The 21987-nt window shown below is 29.7% G+C and overlaps 1 protein-coding gene across 1 annotated transcript in view; it reads left to right on the top strand.

Annotated features, from left to right (window-relative positions):
• Nucleotides 1-21416, top strand: part of LOC148302859 (uncharacterized) — a 33783-nt gene extending 12367 nt beyond the window's left edge. Inside the window, exon 2 of the mRNA XM_088270953.1 lies at nucleotides 21009-21416. The gene's annotated coding sequence lies outside the window, so the exon portion shown is untranslated. The remainder of the gene's footprint in view (nucleotides 1-21008) is intronic.
• Nucleotides 21417-21987: the final 571 nt, after the last annotated feature.

Below are 21987 nucleotides of genomic sequence, written 5' to 3'. Positions count from 1 at the left end.
ATCAGCAATCAAAATTTCCATTGAAAAATATAAACTTTATCAAAAAAATGCAGGTTTTTTTATGAATTTTGCACACAAAATTTTGCACTTGAAATATTGAAATAAAAAGAGAAAATGAGTATAAGAATAGAAAAACATCTCACCTAAAAAATATTTGATATCAAATTTAAAAAGATATCCAAAATCATGAATACAAGTATATTTACTAAGACATATTACGTCAATTCAAATCGAAATTGTGATGCATCAATCATTTTGATCTCACGACATTATACAGAATTCAAATTAAATCTGATTAATCGTCTTCCCAATATTTGTGACAACCTTTATGATTCCGATATTTGATAAAAGAAACAATAATAATTCACAACATTTAGAAGGCATCCAATACTTTTTTTAAAAATCTGGATTATCTCCACTTATTTATTTATAACATTTTTGTTTGCTTCTTACTGCTGTTTATTACTTAATATAAAAGCTTTACCATTTCAACATAGATGGCTGTTGTGAACTCATATGTACTGTATCACGAGATTGATTAATATATATAGGAGTTCAAAACGATTGGTAGTGGGGTTGTTAATCGTGTCTAGAATTGGTAATTTTGCACGCGTGTAAAGAGATCACTTAACCAACCTATGACAACTCGTAAGCCCTGTAAATACCTTAATTCTTCCATAGACTTTCATATTCTTCTTCATCTATGTTGATGTAAAAAAATATAAATAATAATTTAGCCTTAATAATAATTTTTTTTTAAATACACATTTTACTCACGATTTTGATATTTAGTGTAATTTGTACTTTGTAATAAATTTGTTTTAAATACGTACGTACAAGAAAAATTATACTTTTAAATTTTTGTAACAACATACTTGTACAATGATTAAAGAAAACACTTGTTTTTTACCACTTGAGTTTTATTATGTTACTAAATGTTTCAGAAGTTAAACTTTCTTACCACAAAGTTAATGCCGAAACAATAAATAAAATAACATACTTGTATATAAACGAGTATTTTTACCCACTTTTCGTCTATTCCTTAACACTATTTATTATGATTATTCCTGGATTACCTAAGCTTAATCACCTAAGTATCTTTTTTTCCAAAAAATAATATTAATAAAATCGTTTGAACAGTTTTAAGTAGAATTTTTTGTAGTCGGTGAAAGAAAGTTTTTTAAATATAAATTAATTTATGTAAATTGAATTCTGTAAGTTCATAATATAAACAGCCGCATCAAATCCAACCTCTTCTTCAGAGATTCTGACAATACATTAAACAGGAGTTACGTGTATCAATTTACATGTCCGTCTATTTTGATCTACGAGCACCATTCTACCAGGAGCACATATCAGTAACATGATATTTATTTCAGGATTTGATTACACGCTATACTGTCGGCACCAGCCGAGGTGCGCACTGAATGGACTTAATTCTAGATGAGTTACCTATTTAGATAATCGGATAATGGAGATTAATGGATAAAAGGAATGCAGACTGATTTGTTTTATACACATCCATTCATGAATTTGTTTCCTAAAAGGAACAAGATTTGAAGTAATATTTGGTCGGCTCCGCAGTGTAATGGTCAGTACGCTCGGCTACCGTACTAGAGGTCACAGGTTCGATTTTCAGTGTGGGGTTAAATACAAATAAGTAATTTTTCACTCTAATATTTTTTTAATATTACCCTGGGCCTGACGCCGAGGGCCGAACAAATTTCCTTAATTTTTGAACAATCAAGATAACACTGCGTTTATATAATGCAGTGCCCTATACACTATCGGGTGCGGATGAGGGTTTGAAGAAAAAGTGGAATATTAACTGTTTTGTATCGTATTATCGAGCTTATTTCATTATTTTATCGTAATTACCAGGTATTTTTACTATCTGTTTTTAATTTTATTAAAGTGCTTACACTTTATTGACTCAATTCGTTTACATTTTTTTCTATTTTGTATTTCATAAAGTAAGGCAAAATGTAGTTTTCCATTTAATAAAATATACGTAATTTCAAATATTTTCTAAGAACAGAAATATCAGCATATCCTTACATTAAATAACTAATTTATAGGAACACAGCAACCAACGCAAAATTTTACTACAAACTATTGATAATCTGACTTGAATAAAATTAGTATTTTAGATTTGTTTTTTTAACACGTATTATTTTACTTCTGATTTCAACTATATAATATATCATTCAAAAAGGTCCAAATAAAATGTGATGATTTCAATTTCAAAATGATTAACGATTTCTTAAATATACCGTTATAATAATGAACAAAAACCTTTTCTAATGTATGATTATGGCCTGAGCTTAAAAGTTTTGAACCGTTAGACCAGTTCTATGCGAAGCTTTTCTAAGCTTATTAGAATCATTATCAATTTTTTACCCAAGGTCAAATAGTCCCTTAATTCTTTGATCAAGGTCTCACAATACAGGAACTTTGTGAAAAGGTAATTCAGGACGAAATTTATGCGCATGGATTCTTTGGCTTTGGGGCGCAGGGATATTAATATAAGAGTCGCGAGCGTTAAAATTTGGTTATATTCCAATTCTTCATAGGATCGTTTTAGACGTGTGACAAAAATCAAGATATATTTAAATGCTTTTGATTAATAGAGTTCTCCACTCCAATAAGTATCTAAAGACGATGAAATCTGTGAATTTTTTAAAGTAAAAGAATTGAGCTAATTTTTTAAAATTCATCATAAACAAGATGTCGTCTAACCCTTATCTACACCCAATGGTGCATAGGTCACTGTGTCGTATTGACGCAGTGTTATCTTGATCGTTACTTATACGAAGGCAAGGTGAGCATTGACGTTTCAATTTACTTTGAAAATACTGAACATAATATGCTTTCCATTTTATATTATTTTCATTTTTATTCGATCCGCCTCCGTGGTGTAATGATTAGCGTGTTAAGCTACCGTGCTGGAGGTCCCGGGTTCGGTTTCCAAGGGGGCTGAAAATAAATATTAGTGATTTTACACTCTAATTAATATTACCCTAGACTGGTAACTGAAGCGCAGCAGTGATCACCTTACCTATGAAATCGATCGTACATGAGTACGATCGATTTTAACATTGCTTCAATACAACGCAGTGCCCTATGCACCATTGGGTGCGGATAAGGGTTGGAAGAATTTTATATGTTTTTAAGACATTAAAAAATTACAGTATGTCATCAAGATAACAACTAGTAATATCTACATACTTAATATAATAATTAAATATTTTTTTTAATTATTGGTACTCAATATTTCTTTGGTTTCCCCTGCATAAACAAGGAACCTCCGTTATACCTACGCGCTCTGTTATTTTTTTCCTTCGTTTTCACTTCTTCACTTTCGCATCTATTGTCATCCAGTCCGTTCTATAGGACGATCCCGTGGGAAAGGTCGGGTCTCGGCTCCCGGGTCCCTAAGACTACAATGCCGACTCAGAAACAATTTTCTAAGGTAAATAAATAATGCACGAACGCTCCATACACGCAATAACGATTATTGTATTATATATTATACAAACCAAGAATTTTTCAAAGATATTTTTTAATATCACAATTTTTCTAGTGATCTACCATCAACACGCACGTGATAGTAGATAACTCAAAAACTTTTCCCTCTGTTTACGAGTAATACATGTGCAAAAACTTTGTAACTTTTATGTGTATTTTTATAAAATTCTTTCTAAGATACTGATGCTCAATAGTGTTGAGCGTACTAAAATAATTCCTTTTTTTCTATAATTAAGTGTGACGGTATTCAAACAAGTTTAACAAACATACAGTTTAAGAGAACTTTGAATAATAATAAGCACCTGATGGTGCATAGGGCACTGCATCATAAAAACGCAGTGTTATCTTGATCGTTAACAAATAAAGGAAAGGTGATCAGCCCTCCGCTTAAGGTACAGGTCCAGGGTGATTTGATAAATATTAGAGTGAAAAAAATCACTTATACGTATATTTATTTGACCCCCCCTCCTTCCCCACGGGAATCGAACCCGGGAACTCCAGTACGGTAGCCGAGCGTGCTGATTATTATACTACTGAGGCGGACTTTTAGAGGTTTTGAGAAATCGAATCTCTTATCTGATCATTTCGGATCTTTCTTTAAAGTAAGATAAGATGGTCATTTACTTTTTTCTTAAGTTCTCAGTATTTTTTTCGGTGTATTTTCAACAACTAAAAACTAAGCTTATATCGTTCTACACAAAACTGGGATTTTAAAAATTAATCCCATAAAATGCGACATCCGTTCGTTGCGTCAGAAGTTTGTGCACATTTATACTAATCCTTAATTGACAAAGGACACTTTACAAATCCTTGCAGGATTATATCTGCCACGCTCCTCCTACATAAACTATACGGAAACATCAGATTGTCTAAGTCATACGTCCCTGGTGGTCTCTAAATATTTTTAAAACGTATAATTTCAAACAAAACTTATGTGTGTTCAAAATAAATTGATGATCTGGTCCATACCTTGCTCGCTCGCACTTCTTTACAAAAAATATAGTTTTTTTTTTGACATAATAATATGAATTTTATATAAGTTTAATAAAATGCAATAAATGTTTTCCATTTTTGCTCTAAATACCAATTTTTATATATTTCAAGAATGTCTTGTATCAAAAATCGACAATTTTTAGGTGTGCGTGTTTTCGGAATGCCCTGAAAATTATAGTAACTATATCCCATAACTATATCCCAGCAAAGGCAGCATATTTTTTAATTAATATTTACCCGCTACAGAGCAGAAAGTGTTGTTTTTGCATTTTGAAGAAAAGGTATTGTTTAATTATTTTTAAATATTTTTCAAACGAAGAATAAACATTCAGGTTTTACCTAAAAAGATCTGTTGCATAGTAAAAAGTTCCATAAGTGGCCTGATATTTGTTTTAAATACATTTCATTATATTTTTAAACATTAAAAACGATCTCCCGAAAAATCAAGTTTCTTTAAATATGACGTTGTTGAAAGGAGTGATATATTTAAATCTAACGAAATAAGGAAATAATTAATAATGTAAATTTTAGTAATTTCTAAATTGATTAATGAAACATTCAATCAAAAAATTTAAATTTAATATCCAATAGTCTTTTGTTTGCTATTGAATCATTATTTGATATGTAAGTACATATTTTAAATACATCAAAGTATGTGTTTATGGATATTTAAAAAATTGCTTTATGGATAGTATTCTGAATTAAAATATATGTTAAACGTATGGATATTAAAAAAATACATATTGAATATTATTACGTATGAAAATGGTTTTGATTTTAATTCATATGCAAATATTGACACGGTACAATTGATTTTTTTTAAAAGGGTTTCAATAATATTTTTTATTCCTTCGGAAGCCAATAAGCATAATAACGATTATTTTTAAACAGGGTGCTTTCCATTTATAAATGGTTTTGCAGTTTGTATTGTAAAAAAATTCACATCATTTTAATATTTAAATGGTATTTGTATTTCATTAATTAAGATATTTGTGATATTTCGCTTATTTGAATTACTGAAACAACATTTTCTTCTTACTTTGTTTAATTTTATACAATATCTATTTTATCGACTTCCTCATCATCATCATATGTTAGGTTTTTTATGACAACATTTAAGACTGTAAAGTACGTATAGCACGTTACGATCCCTGCTTGTCACATGGTTTCATTTTTTGGGTATGAATGTTCGATAACAACTGTCCCGCTGATATCTGATATGTTTATTCTCTCCTGGGACCTAGAATATTATTATACTTTAAATGAGTACCAACTTATTCGAATATTATTAATTTTCAGATATTCGTAAATAAAATTACATATCGATAGCCATAGCAACTGTTTCACTACTAATACGTAAAATATTTTATTTGTCTCGAACTATATTTTGTCAAAAGAGATAATACTCAGTGGTACTTATTCGATAAAATTCTATTGGGTACGATTTCGGTCATTTGTATATACATGTTTTAAAATGCATTACCAATAAGCACAAAAGAATGAGGGAATTCAGACAGCTAGTAGTATTACATTTTTTTCACTAAAAATTACATACGTTGATTACTTCTATTACAATGTTATATAAATAAATTACAATGTAACACTTGCACACAAATAATTTTTTCACATTACGCAGAAGTCAATTTGATATTTTTAAAAGGGTTTCAAACGTAAAAATAAAACATTTAAAACGGCCATTGTTGAGTATATAAATATTAACATGACTACTTTTGAGAACTGCAGATGTTCTCATCAACAAAGGAAATTTAAAAAAATCTCGATAAGAATATAAAACTAGTCGTATTTTCATTAAAAAAATCAAAATCGTTATCATATTAGTGTTTTCTTTTCATATTGAAATCATCATGTCATTCTACAAACTTAATGCAAAACAATAAATAATATATTTTGAAAGGCTTATTAACTGGATATTCATTGATAACATGGTTTCAAATACATTCCTGCATTCGACTTATGTGTATGTGAGACCTTTACTTACTTACATATGTGTAAAAGCTTCCTTTGAAAAAAGCTTCTTTTAATGTTCCGCATATATGCTGTACTCGTACTTATAAATATAAAGCACACAATAAGCTCGGGCAACAAAGTTCGTGTTGTCTATTTGCATAGATCAGTACCTAGTTTGAATAGAAGCGGCTAACTGAAAGTTTCTTGTCCCAAGCCAATCCCAAAATGTTTGCTCCGAGTTAATATTTACTTCCTTCTTCCGCTCCTGTATTCTGTTTCTATTTTCTAGTTCACATGAATTGTCAATATATAACAACAATTAAATAACATTTGAACTGTCATTTAATATTTGAGATTTGGGTTAAGGAAAATATCAAGTATCAGGCATTTTTTCACACTACCTATATTTAATATTGTGTGAGAAAGTTCGTTGGATGTGAAATTATTTTTTAGTTCTCCTTTTTTGTTCAGATTTCATGATATTGTACGATTTTTAAATAATTATTCATAAATTCATATATTTATTATTAACAATGTAATATTATCGTCCTTCATATTTATTTTTTTAAATCTTTCATAAATCTATTTCTAGTAGAAATTTCTCAAAAATTTTGATTTCGACATAGCTTTTGAAGCTGATATGAATTAAATTATCAAACGAAAAAATATTTTAAGCTGGAATGAAATGTTTGTAAAATAAAATTTGTTTTTGACCACTTTTTTATTTGTACGATTTTTCTCCAATCGGTTTCAACAAGAACCTTGTCATCATCAGGGTTAAACATGTATATTACTTTACAACATTAATCCTGATGATAACAAAGTTCTTGCCGAAATCGATTGGAGAAAAAATTAAAAGTAAAAAAGTGGTCAAAAACAAGCGGTTTAATTTTATACAGTTTATAAAATGTGCCACAAATTTTCTGCGAAAAACATTCAAGAAATGAAATAAAATAACTTAAATTGTTGTTTTTCGTTTACTCATACACTGAAGAATTGATTTTGAATATTTTTAGATATACTCACTTGTTTATATAATTTATACATTTATACTCTTAAATTTTATCTCAAGAGTCGTTCTATCTATAAGACGATTTTGTGTAACTCAGGCCACGATTCACATCCAAAAAATAATAAATTCAGAGACACAATTTAAGTGGTAGTACGTTTCGACTATTATTCGTTGACAATGAAAGTCTCCAGCATCGTGGACAAGTGAACACAACTCACGGAATGATATTGTTGGAATACCGTCGTCAAATTTGATTATGCTTTCTTTATAGCGACCATTATAACTTTATCAAAAGCTCATAAGGAGCCGGCCGCTCACAAGCTTAAACTGATTGTACTATGGTACAGTCACGGAAAGAGATATTTTATTTTGATGAAATTTCATTTTACTTTTAAAAAAAAATTTATTTCATAATTGATCGATCGTATGTCATTAAATATCCATGTGATACATGAATGTTATTTTTCCTGTTAGGAATTAAAGCTTTAATATATGTATTTTAAAATAACTAATCGCACTAACTTTAGTATACATGGCTGACGGTAGTGCTGAGTCAAGGATTTATGAAGTGTATAGAGATATCTCCAATTGAACATAGATATATCTTCCGTAGGGAAAAAATCCAGAATGTGATTAAATAAAAAATGTATTAAAAAAGAACTCCACCGACAAGACACACAAGGTGGCTTGATGGGTTCTTGCAAAATATTTTTTAAACATGTTTTAAATTTTTATTTAAATAAATGTGTGCAATTTATTTTATAAAAAAATAAAATATAAAAAATAAAAAAATTATGTGTACATGTATTCAGTTTAATCCATTTTTCATTCGAACGAATCATTGATTTAATATAAGAAAAATCTTTATTGAGAATCATAAAAATTCTAGAATCGATCCAAGATGTTGTTAGTTCAAAAATGTAAGATATAACATACATGGAGACTGCATTAAATAAAAAAATATATAAAATTAATAAAATTGAATTGTTTCAGGCGCTCTCTCTTCGTTCAACACATAAAAATCTTGAATGAATAATATCATAGTGCAATACAATATCTCTCGTGTTCATGATTCCGAAAGATAAATACGCATTAAATCAACATTAAGGGCTTCCATTCATAAATGACAAGTACCAAGTGCTTAAAAAGAATATTTAAATTTCAAAAATTAACGCACACCCTCTACTTTCTAGATATTGTGTAAGTTTATCATAAATACTACAAAAGATTGACATAAAAAAACCTTAACACATTTTGAAGAATGTCATACAACCGTTTTAATCGTAAAAAAAGGTTCCAAATATTATGACATTAAAAAAACGTTTCGGTTTAAAAATTCGTTAGATTGATATGGTAATTCTTAAAAACATTCTCAGTAAAAAACGTATTATACTACAATTTTGAAGTTAACATTTACTTTTAATAGTTATCCTTTAATTTACGAGATTAGGAAAATTGCTTAAATTATAATATCAACATTAATATGTGAATTATGAAACTCTTTTAAATTATTTTAAAAAATGATATTATATTATTTATTGATTCGGCATTAACCTTGTGGAATGACATTTTGATTTTTTTTCAAATAAAACCCTTGCATAATACCACTTAGTGAGTTATATTTCATTACACACGACTAGTTTCGAAAACTACAGATGTTTTAGTATTGTTATACAAAACCAAGTTTGTATTTAAAAATTAAAAATAACTTCGTATTAATTTCGTATCATTTTTACTTAATACTCAATGCCAACGTTGCTTTTCATCATTTTACATTGTCATCAATACACAAAATTATGATTATTCATTCATTCGTATAGTACCACTAAATAATTACCAATAAACTTGTGGTAGAGTAGGGTTAAACATAAAAACCCTGAATCTATTGTGATGAAATATTTTTTTTTATAAAAATGCTCGCTGGGTCTTAGCCTAAACGTGTACGAAAAAAAATCATCTCCGTTTTTTTACTGTGTTTGATTACGAATAACATAACAATGCCTACACTTGACTTGAAGTATTTAGTTTATGGCGGTAGCTAATGAATCTATTCTGAATGGTGCCTCTCGACACACCGCTTGAGTATAACCAGTATCCAGCATGATTATTGCTGATGCATAGTAATTATTATTTTCAAAGACCTTATCTAATCTCGGCCATAGTTGTTCAGAATAATACAACTTGTTCAATGAGATTGCGGGGACAACTAAGTACTTTCAATGTTCAATGAAAATGACTAAGTACATATTAATAAACATACATACATATTGTGTGCAAATGTATTTAAAAAAATTATATTTTAAAGTCATTTCACCCCAATATTATTCAATATTACCCTGGGCTGGTACCTGAAACGGAGGGCTGAAACGGAGGGATCACTTTTCCTTCATGTGTTAACGATCAAGATAACACTGCGTTTATATGATGCAGTGCCCTATGCACCATTGGGTTGCTAGGGTTTGAAGACATTTTAAAGTAATGTTTTGTTGAGTTGTTTTATGGAGAAATCAAAATGCACTGAGCGACTCGGGGTTAGATGTCCGTACCCGCACACCCTTGTGTTCGTGTCCATTGAACATATGAATATGTATGATTAAAATACATTTTAAAAAGTCTATATTTATGTGGGTATCTACATTTATAAAACAATTCAAATATGTGCTTGAGGAGAAGTAAATCCAGGAACAAATTTGCTGTCTTTTTAAAATAAAACAAGTAAAAAAAAAGGTGTCTGAAGAATTTCACGTACCATATTGCCTAAATTTTTCGTGTAATTTAACACTAACCACACGACATTAAGCTCATTCATTTAGAATCCTTACAAGATAAGCTTCTTACCCACTTATCAATTTGTCTGCTTCAGAAACTCTGATCGATCAATTTGTGGAGTGGAAATCAAAGTTCAAATTTGAACTTCATTATTATAGCACCGACTTAAAATATGACAATTATACAAGCGCCCTTGAGTTAGTATTTTACGAAATTGGCACATTATAAAGTATCCAAATTTATTGTAATTATTATATAGTTTGTTAAAAAGATCTCTATTGATCAAGCTACGTTTGATAAAGATCCCATTGCTCTTTCATGAACTTACACATTACTTTTTAAAACATTTTTAAAACAGCGACTTCAAAATTGGTTGCATTTCATCAAATTAGAAAAAAAAAAAAATTTTCACAAAAGCAGTTTTTAAAGTGTGTTGACTTTTATATTATTTATTACCATATTATCTAAGAAGAATGTTTAAGAATATTTCTCGGATGTGGATTTGGATGTAATAAAAGAATTAGACTCTTACATATGTAGGTATATTTTCGGTACCTTGAACATATGTACCTTAAGCCTTCTTGAAGGGCTGCACTTATGTTGTCAGTATAAATGTATAAAACACGTAGTCGGTACAAGAATGGGCATAAAAACTAGAGCCCCATATGCTACCCGAAGGGCCCGGGTCATTATGGGTCCTGGCAACAGATCAATGGGCGCGCTTCGCATCTGGTTCGAATATCTCCTTAGGAGTGCACTTAAACGAAATCCAATTCTAAAGTGTCTCCAATTTGTAAGTAAAATAAGAGATGTTGTATTTTGAAACATTTTTCTGAAAGATACTTTATGGGTGTACTTAGATAAGTCCTAAGATTTTTTAGGCATAAGAATATGATAAGAAAAAGTGAGTAAAATAGGCACTGATCCACACAAAGAAAAACATAAGATATATTTCAAATACTTAAATCTAACACTGATTTTTAGTGTCTACTAAGTTGTATATTTTATTTTTTTAAAAAACTTAAAATTATAAATTAAATTCGTGGCAATGCCTTCATAGGTTATTATCAAAGTAGTTTTTTTTTAGATAATATATAAAACTGAATAGATTCTAAAAATCAGTGTTAGATTTTAACATTTAAAATATACATTTTTAAGTAATACAAATCAAACGCCAAATGAATACAGTTGAGGTTACAATAATGTATGTGTGTATGTGTGTATGTATGTGTGTGTGTGTGTGTGTGTGTGTGTGTGTGTGTGTGTGTGTGTGTGTGTGTATGTGCGTGTGTGTGTGTGTGTGTGTGTAATTATATGTATACAATTTTTAGGTAGAACTATGCTCTATTTCGAGTTGATAATCGTTCCAATCAAAGTTTATTACCTAATAAAATAAACGATTATAAAAAAAGACTACTATATGTGTATCGGCCTTTATTATTATTATTATGTTCTAGTTCTTGAATAAGTCATCAATACAGATAACGAATTAATTCATTAAACGATAGTATCTATGAAGATAACAAAATTTTAATTTAACCAAATTTACTTATATATCTTCTTTTTCTGCCAGAATGCACGTTCACCTTTCACATTTGGCTATTTATTAATATAAATGCCGGAACTGCATTCAACAGGAAATGCAATTTGTCAGTCTTCGGTATGTTGCGTGCATATTTCAAAATATTGAAATTCTTCCAACACGTGCACATATTTCACACACCACGTGGGCTTAATGGAACTCTTCTCTAAACTTGTGATTTTTATTTCGCCATGAAATGACATAATCCATAGAAACTCTTCCTGAATTTTAATTGAATTGTAAATCATTTTAAAATTTTCTATGCCATGTTACTGTTATCGATACTTAGATTAAAATAATAAACTTTTCACATTTAAAATTAACTTACATCTTTAAGCAAACATTTTTGTTTTCTTAAATTGATTGACATATATACAAACATGAGAAATTAAAAGACAATTTGTTTACAGTTCTCGTTTTAATAGTATACGATTAATAAACAATAATATTTATATTTAGTATCAAAACATGAAGAAAAAAATATTTGCCAGTTTTGCACATAATTTGCATTAATAAATAATAATAAATTTTAAATAATAATAAATTAAATATTTTTTTAATGTGTTATAATAAATGAAGATATTAGAAAGGAATGTAAGCCTGGGATAGTTGAAAATATTTTTATATCGTTGTTTAAGATGGTATGGTCATGTGGAGAGAATGGATAACGAGAGGATGAATTAAAAAGTACATTTGGCAAATACGAACGGAAGAACAGAACGAAACCAAAAAAGAATTGGTATGACCAGATCAATAATAACCTTAAATTTGGTCGTGCCAAAAGTCTTCATAAACGGGGGGGGATATATGGCTGTGAAGGCAGCTCGTTGTGTATGTCAGGACAGAAGAGTGTGGCGTTCCATCCTCTCTGCCTATCCGTGCAAAGGAATGGCGTGATAGTAATAGTAGTATTAATATGAAAAGTAAAATTTCTCTTATAAGTGCAGAATACATTTTCAAAGTATATTCTACTAAATACTTATTCTTCTTTTTACTGTTATCCACACCAAATATAAAGATCAAAGCATCGCTTCAATGCAATGTTAAATTGATTGTGATTTACTAAGATATGTGATTATCAGTCGTAAATAATTATTATATTAATTATGTCTATATTACCATATTACCAATTTCTCATATTATTTCCTCAAAAACCACAAAATAAATCATGTGTAGTGTCTACTGCAAACATTTGAGTGTGATAGTTGACACTTGATTTTTTGTATTCATAAATCTCCTTTTAAAATGATTAAAAGAAGTTTTACATATCAACTTACGGAGGGATGTACCATGCACCGACTAACTCCACCCAGTGTAGCTCCCGTTTCTTGTACTCTTACTACCCTTACAGATAATTGGTGTCACGTGTGCTGAAATCCATCCTCATCCCTTGAAAGGAAGGAATACGATGAAGTCATGAAAGTAATTTTTTTAATGCAATGTTTACAATATTTTGAATGTGTCTAAATTTGGTTTCTTCCCACTTAGTTATTTTTACATTAATTTTTTTTATGTTTATTTTTTATTTTTACATGAATCCTGATTTGTGAAATGTAAAAATAACTGGAGAAATATAAGTGGAGAAAACCAAGGTTTGTGAACCAGTTTTTGAACATACTCAAAATGTTGTGAATAAAAATAACTGGTGAAAAAGCTGGGATAAATCATGTTTTCAGGCGTTTCCCAGTATGTAAAAATAATCTCGTGTTTGGATCTGTCATACATCCAAATAAAGGGTCTATGCTAATTTAAAAAGTTACCCAATTCAACCATAGATGGCTCCAGTATTCTCACATCTACAGTGTCATGAGATTAACGATATATGTAAGAGTTCCCAAAATTTGAGTATTGTTGTTGTCAATCATGGGTAGAACGGTGAATATTATAACTGTGTAGAGTGGTCATTTAATCAGCGTATGACAGGTCATAAGCCCCGTTAATACTTAGACATTAATATTCTTTAAAAATAATACATGTGTTTATTTAGTTAGAACTATTTGAATGTCGTACTATGTATTAAGACATTGTTTTATATTCATCGTTATACAATACTAATAAAATTAATGTTCACTCCACTCCATTCTTTAAAATTATAATTGCATATATCGTAGTCATACAGCAGAAAGTGACTAAGTGCATTTTTTACAAAAACGTGATTATTGACTATTTGATATCTTACTTACTTAATATTGCCCTGAAAAAATCCCAATGGATTTTTAACTTGGAAGTAAAATATATTGACGTGTTGAAAATGACAAAATGCATCGATGTTTATTTTCTTGCCAAGCAAAACTGACTTAAATGGCCCTCCTGAACTTTTTATATTTTGTTAGTTGGTCACTTTCTCCTGTACGACTACGATATGTATATTTAACAAATCTAACGAACCTAACCTATGTTACCGACATATGGGAAGAAAATAAATGACAGGTTAGGTTAGGTTGGGGTACCAAGTACCAGGATAGCATAAGGAGTGTGAAGGTAGGCGGGGACCTAATGACCTTATTCCTCGCTTTGGGCGTGTTGTCTCGGGCATGGCACATGTTGCTAACAAATACCTTCCTTTGGTACAAACATCAGACATGTTGCTTCGCGAGATACACATCTAGGGGACTGCATAATAAAATATGATATTATTCAATTGCATTATGCAGCAATTCTACTTCCGTTCGTCTGCAATTCACTTCCTTTGGGCTCCTTCACAAATAGGACTCGCGTGGCTTATTCATTATCGGAAATAAATATCGCCTTACATTAAGTATTGCATCCAAATTGAAGTCTCGTGTCACAAATAAATACACATTTTTGTATCTAAGTTACACTTGGTAAATACCACTTTATGGTTATTTAGAAGTAGTGGTGTTTACCAAGTAAAACGTAAATTAAAAATGAATGGATACTACCACAATGTGACGAATCAATTAATGAAATTATTGAAGTCAGTAGGCACTGTTAAAAATGGCAACCTGTATAGGAATATATGGTTTATTACTTTTAATTCAAACTTTAATTTACAGTTAATTTAATCATATATAGGTATAAACATCTTCTATCAATAAACATAACTTTTATTTTTAAATTCTTTCTGACTCTTTTCATTCTTCATACATTCAGGTATTCTCATCACACATTCAGGAGTCTCATCATACGTTTTTAAGCTAGTTATAAGCTTGTCATGAGCTTTTTAATTCATGTGTTACCGAATGTCACAACGATCTATTTTGTGTGTACCCACCTCTATTATCCATTTATTCATAGATTCTTAATGAAAAATTCCGTCCATTTAAGATTAATGAAAGTAGGTTAGAGTGCTTTATTGCGAAATACTTAGTTCTTTTAACCAAACGTGGTACCTATATGTTCGATATTCTCTTCTTTCTGATTTTGTGGTTCGTGTAATTTGGTTTGTGTAATTTGCGTGTCCTTTAGCTGGGATATGTTTTCTAGCATTTTGTATGGGTGATTTTTAAATTCATAAGTAAGGATAATTTTTTTTATGCAATTAATGATTTTGCCAATAAGATACCCTACGTACTATTGGACGTCGTGTAAAAAAAGGAAAATGAAAAAGTTATTTAATAAATGTATGGAAAATTATAAAATGAAAAATATTTTATCTGTAACATAGTTACATAATTTAATAATATTGTGTTAATTAAAGTAACCATGTTACAAAAAAGTAATATTATATTCGTAACGTAGTTACTATAATTTTTGTCTCAAAGAACGATATATCATATTTATTGTGATGTTAACGTTACTTGTTGAGGATAAAGTGGTTCGCAGTTTTAATATAATAGGAACGCTGAATCACTTCTCGAGGTCTGAAATCGTTTTATTTCGTGGAGAAAATAATCGATTCGAAAATCCAGAATTCAGGCGATTAAATAAATTATGACGAGGTTTTCTTGCAAAGATAAAGACACTTTTCTGACGTTGATCAAAACCTTTTTAACTTTATTCTGAAATTCAACAAGACAAGATGAATGTTTTACAAGACAATATGAATAAAACATTTACACCGCATGTCCAGTTATGGGCGAAACGAAAATATTATTGTGCAAGGCTCTTTTTCTCGCCCGAATCTTTAAAAATTTAGCCATAATAAAAATAGTCGTGATAGGTCGAGTACTGATGAAAGTGATAATTTAATATGATGAATAATGCATCGCATTTACTTTTTGCCTACTATCACGGAAAATGGAAATAAAATTAACATCATGATGATAATAAAAACAACTGCTTTTAAAGTATCATTTAATATCATAAAAAGTGGGACCAAAAGTTATATTTTAAATATACTGATCGATGAAAGTATAACGCTAATAAAAATATTACAGCATTCAACAAAAATATTTTAGTAAAGTATTAACAGGACTTCACTAAAAATACTGATAGTAAAGTTTAGTTTTTTTTCATTTATGTGTTTATGTACATCGCAGAGTAAAAACAGAAGCCTTAAAAATAAAACAAATGATGGTGTTCAATACTTAATTCCTTTTTTATAAGTTTTAAAAAATACATGACCAGTTTAATAAACTTAAATGTCGGTAGTAATTCTTATTTCGCTACATATGTACATTTTTGCATTAATCGCATTGTATTTAGCAGAGAAATTGAAAGAATTGCAAATTCTTTAAAATGCTTCAAATCATTATTACGGAAAGGATTTGTACATGTCACAACGATACACTTTATACCTTTCATTATCGTTTCATCTTCGCCGCCAAGCAATTTGATCGAATTCTACTTTAAATCACGTGAAGCGAGCAATTCGTATAATTGTTTGAGAATACTCTCATAAACGTTTCTCATCTTATTATCAATAATGAACGTTAAGTAGACAACACGTAAGAAAATAATATATAAAATAGTGTGGATATACAAATATGACAAGAACTTTGTGTTTGTATCCAGCAAGTCAATACGCGTTATATCACGTACCCACGGCACTTGAAGATTAAATAATTGTGCGAATAGACCGCCTTGTCTTCGAATGTGTTTCTTCTAGTATTATTTCTAATAAATTGTTTCATAAAATGTGTTGAGGTTACAATTTTTTAAAAGAATTATATAAATTAACCAATAATTGTTCTATAATATATCGATCTAAGATTTCTATAAACAATCTATGATATCTGAAATTTATGGATTATTTTTTATACGAATTTTCTTTTCGGTGAGCTTTTAGTAGAGTTAAGCTTATTTGCTTTTTGTTTTTGGTAGATTAGAGGTTTAATCTTTAAATTATATTCGCTCGCTCTCTCTCTCTGTGTATGGATGTTTAAATAAAATACTGTATTTTTTCTCAAACTAAATTTCATATGTTAGAACAGCGTATTTAATAAATATTTCACATATTTGATTTAAATTCATTTCAATTGGACAGATCTTCATGAAATTGAATTTTTTATGGTGGAATATGGAGGTCTGGGCATTTACAGGTCTTACAACCTCTTATCAGCTAGTTTCAGTGATCACTTAATTCACTGTGCAACATTCACCATTCAGCCCATAATTGAACAACCATATTTTGAGAAGTTCTGGATCGTCAATTTACATGCAGAATCCAATCAATCAAAAAAAAGTTTTTGAAATTTTCAATGTTTATTGTCGTCTTTAACTATCGGTTTCGAGAACAATTCTTAAGTGATCAAAACAAATATCTGTCATTTCTCATATTAATATTGATAAAATATAACCGCACTGGACTTATCACAATGCCTTCATGAAACTAACAATCAAAATAATTCTGGTCCTACGCGGTATCGTGATCTATAAAATACTTTAAAATACTTATAGATATTGTTTTTATTTGTGCCGTTTTGAACTGATAAAGTATTGTGTATTTATGTCGAAATCTTTGTAAACATATATTTACAAGTGAAAATACAATTGACTGAAAAAGGTCTGAATTTGGAGTTGTTATTAATTTGAACGTCCAATTAAGATCCAAGAAAAACATGGCACGATCAGGTATGCCAAATACTTGAAAGTGGTCAGGTTAGGAGTCGTAACAATCGGCGGGTATGTATGAGGAGATGCATGAACGTGGAAGAGGCGAAGAATGTTTGCAAGGACAGAGTGATGTGGCGCTCTATTCTCTCTGCCTACCCCTGCGGGGAAGCGGCGTGATGGTTAGTTAGTTTAATTAAGATCTACAAGTCTCATTTTCACTTGTATTATTTTAACAAACGGACAGTGCACGCTTCATTTGTCATCACTTCTCAGAATCCTTACCAGGTATCGCTTTCAAAGCCAACATTATTCTATCCTCGTTATGTTAAGACGCACGCATATATCACCGGGAGCCGTCTAGCATATTGACAAGATGTCAAGGCGAGGGTCATGTGTGGAGGAAATAATACGGTCATGACACATGGTCAAGTCCCTATTTAGGGCAGGAAGTGAGGACCCAGTCAAGTGGTAGTCCCAGTCTGGTCATTAAGGAGATGACACGCTTAATATTGTAATGCACAGATCTTGTTACTCTCTGTTTATTACTTGAGCTTTTAAGGATTCTGCAGATCGATGGGGTACTTATTAAAAATACGAAAGCTCTAAGGATTTCATTGGTTATTATTATTGTATTTAGTTATGAGGAGACTAAGGACTTAACTCATTACATTTAAATAATACTACAACTACTACTACTACTACAATCACGCTGTTTCCCTGCAAGGGCAGACAGAGAGGATAGAACGCAGCACAAAACTGTCCTGATGTACTCGTACACTCCTAGTTCCTTCACATCTATACACTTAGTCATACATGGCCTCCGTTTTTAGGCAGATTTTAGGCTCTTATTAATCTGATCATGCCAAGTCTTTTTAGGGCGTCCTCGTTCTGTTTATTAATTATTTTTGCACTAAAAGCTATTTTAAAAAGTCTTCCATTTTCTAAATTTTTACATTCGTATAATTTCTTTTAAATCTCGCATTTTTTACGTGAAAATTTGCATGTTATGGAAAAAAATTACTAGAAATAAATTATTTCATCTATATTTTTTAATTTCTTAAAAAAGTTTTAAAATCTATTTTTTAATTTTTGTAAAACCGTATGACATAAAAAAACAATACTGTTTCTTAAAATTTTAAAATATTTGTTGATTGTGATATTATATATTTCTATAAATGATTTTTTGTAATAAATTTCACTCATTTTAATAATACTCGTAAACGTAATAATTTTATTTGATTCTATACACAGTTCATTTAATTCAAAGATTTTTAAATGATCTTTCGATAAATATCGAAAGATAAATGTAAAAAAAAAGTTGCAACAAAAACGTTTACTTTTAAAACACGATTCATCAGTGTTCGTGGACTTTCTTGAAGATATCCTTCGTAAGTGGCAATTCTTATGTGACCTGCGACAATATGCACTTGCTCGCCTGCCACATAATACCCGCATGTCTAGACGACCCATTCAATAGCTGTTGAGATAATGTGACAGTTCGTACACTTGACCAGTTTTACGACAGCAGGGACTTGTTCTTGCATATAAGATGAATATTATGCAAGTGAATCAATAAGTTTTAAGAACGACATTTTTAGTGTGTTCTAATACTTGTTTACAAATCTGGATGATCTCCAATTAGGAGTTATTTTTTATATTATTTTTTGACATCTCAACATAAATGAAGAAGAATATTGAAGTCTGGGTATTTACGGGACTTACGACCGTCATAGGCTGGTTTAAGTGATCACTTTACACACGTGTAACATTCGCTAATTCTACCCATGATATTAAGAACATGAAACTTGGAATGCGCAATGCTTCACGTCAAATAATATTAAAATACATTTTTCTCAGGAAATAAATATTTCTATTAGATTCTTCTTGGTCTATATCAATAGCCCGCAACTTAATTATCTTTAAAACCAGGTAACATTCAACATAATTCCTTTTTTTAAACACCGTTTTTGTGTTGAAAAAATGAGCATTTTTTCGAAAAAAAATGGGTTTCAAAAAAAAAAGTTTTTAAAAGATAAAGAGTGACAAAAAAATGTAATATATATTCTAAGAAACAAATAAAAAAATTAAATATATATTCTTTAAAAAATGGTCTTGGAGAGATGTGTGATTTTTAGCATAGCTGGACGCTTACTGAATTCTGTGATTGCGAGTAAGTCCTTAATAGATTATTTAAACTCATAATAGTATTACAAAGCAATACTTCCTGAATTGTGAAAAGCTGCAATTGAAATTACGAGCTTCGCAATAAACACAATTAAAAGATTAAGGGTTTTAATTTTGTTCTAGTTGTGTGTGTGAATATCAAGTTGATAGTTTCCAATTTACAAAGTATTATGTCCAAGTGTTGGGATGAAACAGACTCACGCTAACTTGTAATAAAAGAAAGGAAGCTGTTTTAATTAGTCAATGAGTCTTGAGCAACCAGTTGAAAGTGTAAGACTGCACCAATTAAGCTTTCATTCATAAGAATATTAATCCTCACTATCATATATGCCTGCCGCTTAATTTATATTAAGTAACACGCGTGCGTATATGCAAGAATATATTTATATCTAACTGACTAACTAACTAACCAACACGAGAGAATAGAATACCATACCACTTTGTCTTTTCTTCTCATCTTTGTGCATCCATATTCGTGCATCTCCTCATACATCGACTTCTGATCCCACCTCTTTCAAGTATTTAGCATATCTAATCGTGCCAACTTTTCCTCTGTGTTCCTCTGCTTATTTTTTCAACTAATTTCGCCTCATAAATTTGTTTTACCGTTCTTCCCTCACTCGTTCATTCCACATGTTCTAACCATTTCAACACACCTTTCTTAATTCTATCGATAATGCTTATTTCAGCTTGGAATTATTTTTTTTAATTCACCATTCGAACATCTATCGTACATCGTTTTGCCGCACATTGTTCTGAGGGATCGCAATTGTGACTGAATTCATTCTACTTTTATCCGTTTATATCAATGATATGTCATATTAATATCAATTATTTTAAATACCACTAATTTATGCTGTACATTTTTTGACAGGAAATGACTAAAATCTATTAAACATTTTTGATTGTTGGAGACTAGTTTATGAGTAACCACTATTTACTCCAGATATTTACTCTTATAAACGTCTTACTGTATAATAATATTAATCATTTGTTTATTCTCTTTTGTTTCAGATTTGCATTGCATCAGTCGATCTCTACTCAACGTATCTCCAAATTCTTCTTGTAGTCCCAAAAAATATTGCTTACTAGTTATAAATTGTACATAGAAACATATTTGTAATTAAATAAGTGTATTTTTTTACAGCATCAACAATGTTAATAAGTTTTGAAAGTCGTTGTAATTTAAAAGTTTTTAGCCATCAAAAAACTAAACTAAACCAAAACAAAAATAAATAATAATGAAATCATTATGTTTGGTATTAATAAATCGTTTTCTTTCTGCCAATAATATTTTCAAAATATATAAATATATACATCGCATTTTAGACCTTAAAAATGTCAATAATATTTAAGGATGTTTTTTTCAATTATATGTACATTTTTCGAAAACAATTTTGAAGTTTATTTTTTATACTTGAAGAGGAAAATAAATTGAAGAGGAAAATTAAAATTTGGGTCTAAAACACTGTTTTTATATTGAAATATATTATGATATATAATATGTAGAATTTTGAACAATTTGTCAAAACAATAGCAATGACTTAAGAGACTTTTTTATTAATTTGCTATTTACTTTGTGGAATAACATGGTGATCTACGTATAAGAATAAAACTTAGTTTAATACCACTTTTGAGTTAATTAATGACATTACAAATATTCTCATCAACAAGTCAAAATGCAAATCGTTTGTATTTTCACCTGTTGATCAAAACATCTGTACTTTATGAAACATCTTGTCCTCATTAATAAACTGTAAAGTGATCTTATACAAAAGTATTTTATTTTTTCAAATTTATGAAATTAATTAATGATATGGTGTATGGAAAAAGAAAATATGTTTTTGTTGTGGAATATTTTGTTACGTATATGATTTTAAAATATTGAAATACCAACCATACTTATATGTGTAAATATTTCGTATGTATGTTTTTTGTACAATGTTAGTATTTAAATTTATGTTTAATTTGTAAAAAGAGTTAAAAAAAATCA

This window comes from Brachycentrus maculatus, unplaced genomic scaffold (genome assembly GCF_059751285.1).
Source record: "Brachycentrus maculatus isolate JH-2025_06_01 unplaced genomic scaffold, ASM5975128v1 h1tg000405l, whole genome shotgun sequence".
In the NCBI taxonomy this organism is placed as follows: domain Eukaryota; kingdom Metazoa; phylum Arthropoda; class Insecta; order Trichoptera; family Brachycentridae; genus Brachycentrus; species Brachycentrus maculatus.
This window is presented reverse-complemented; position numbering and strand designations above follow the sequence as displayed.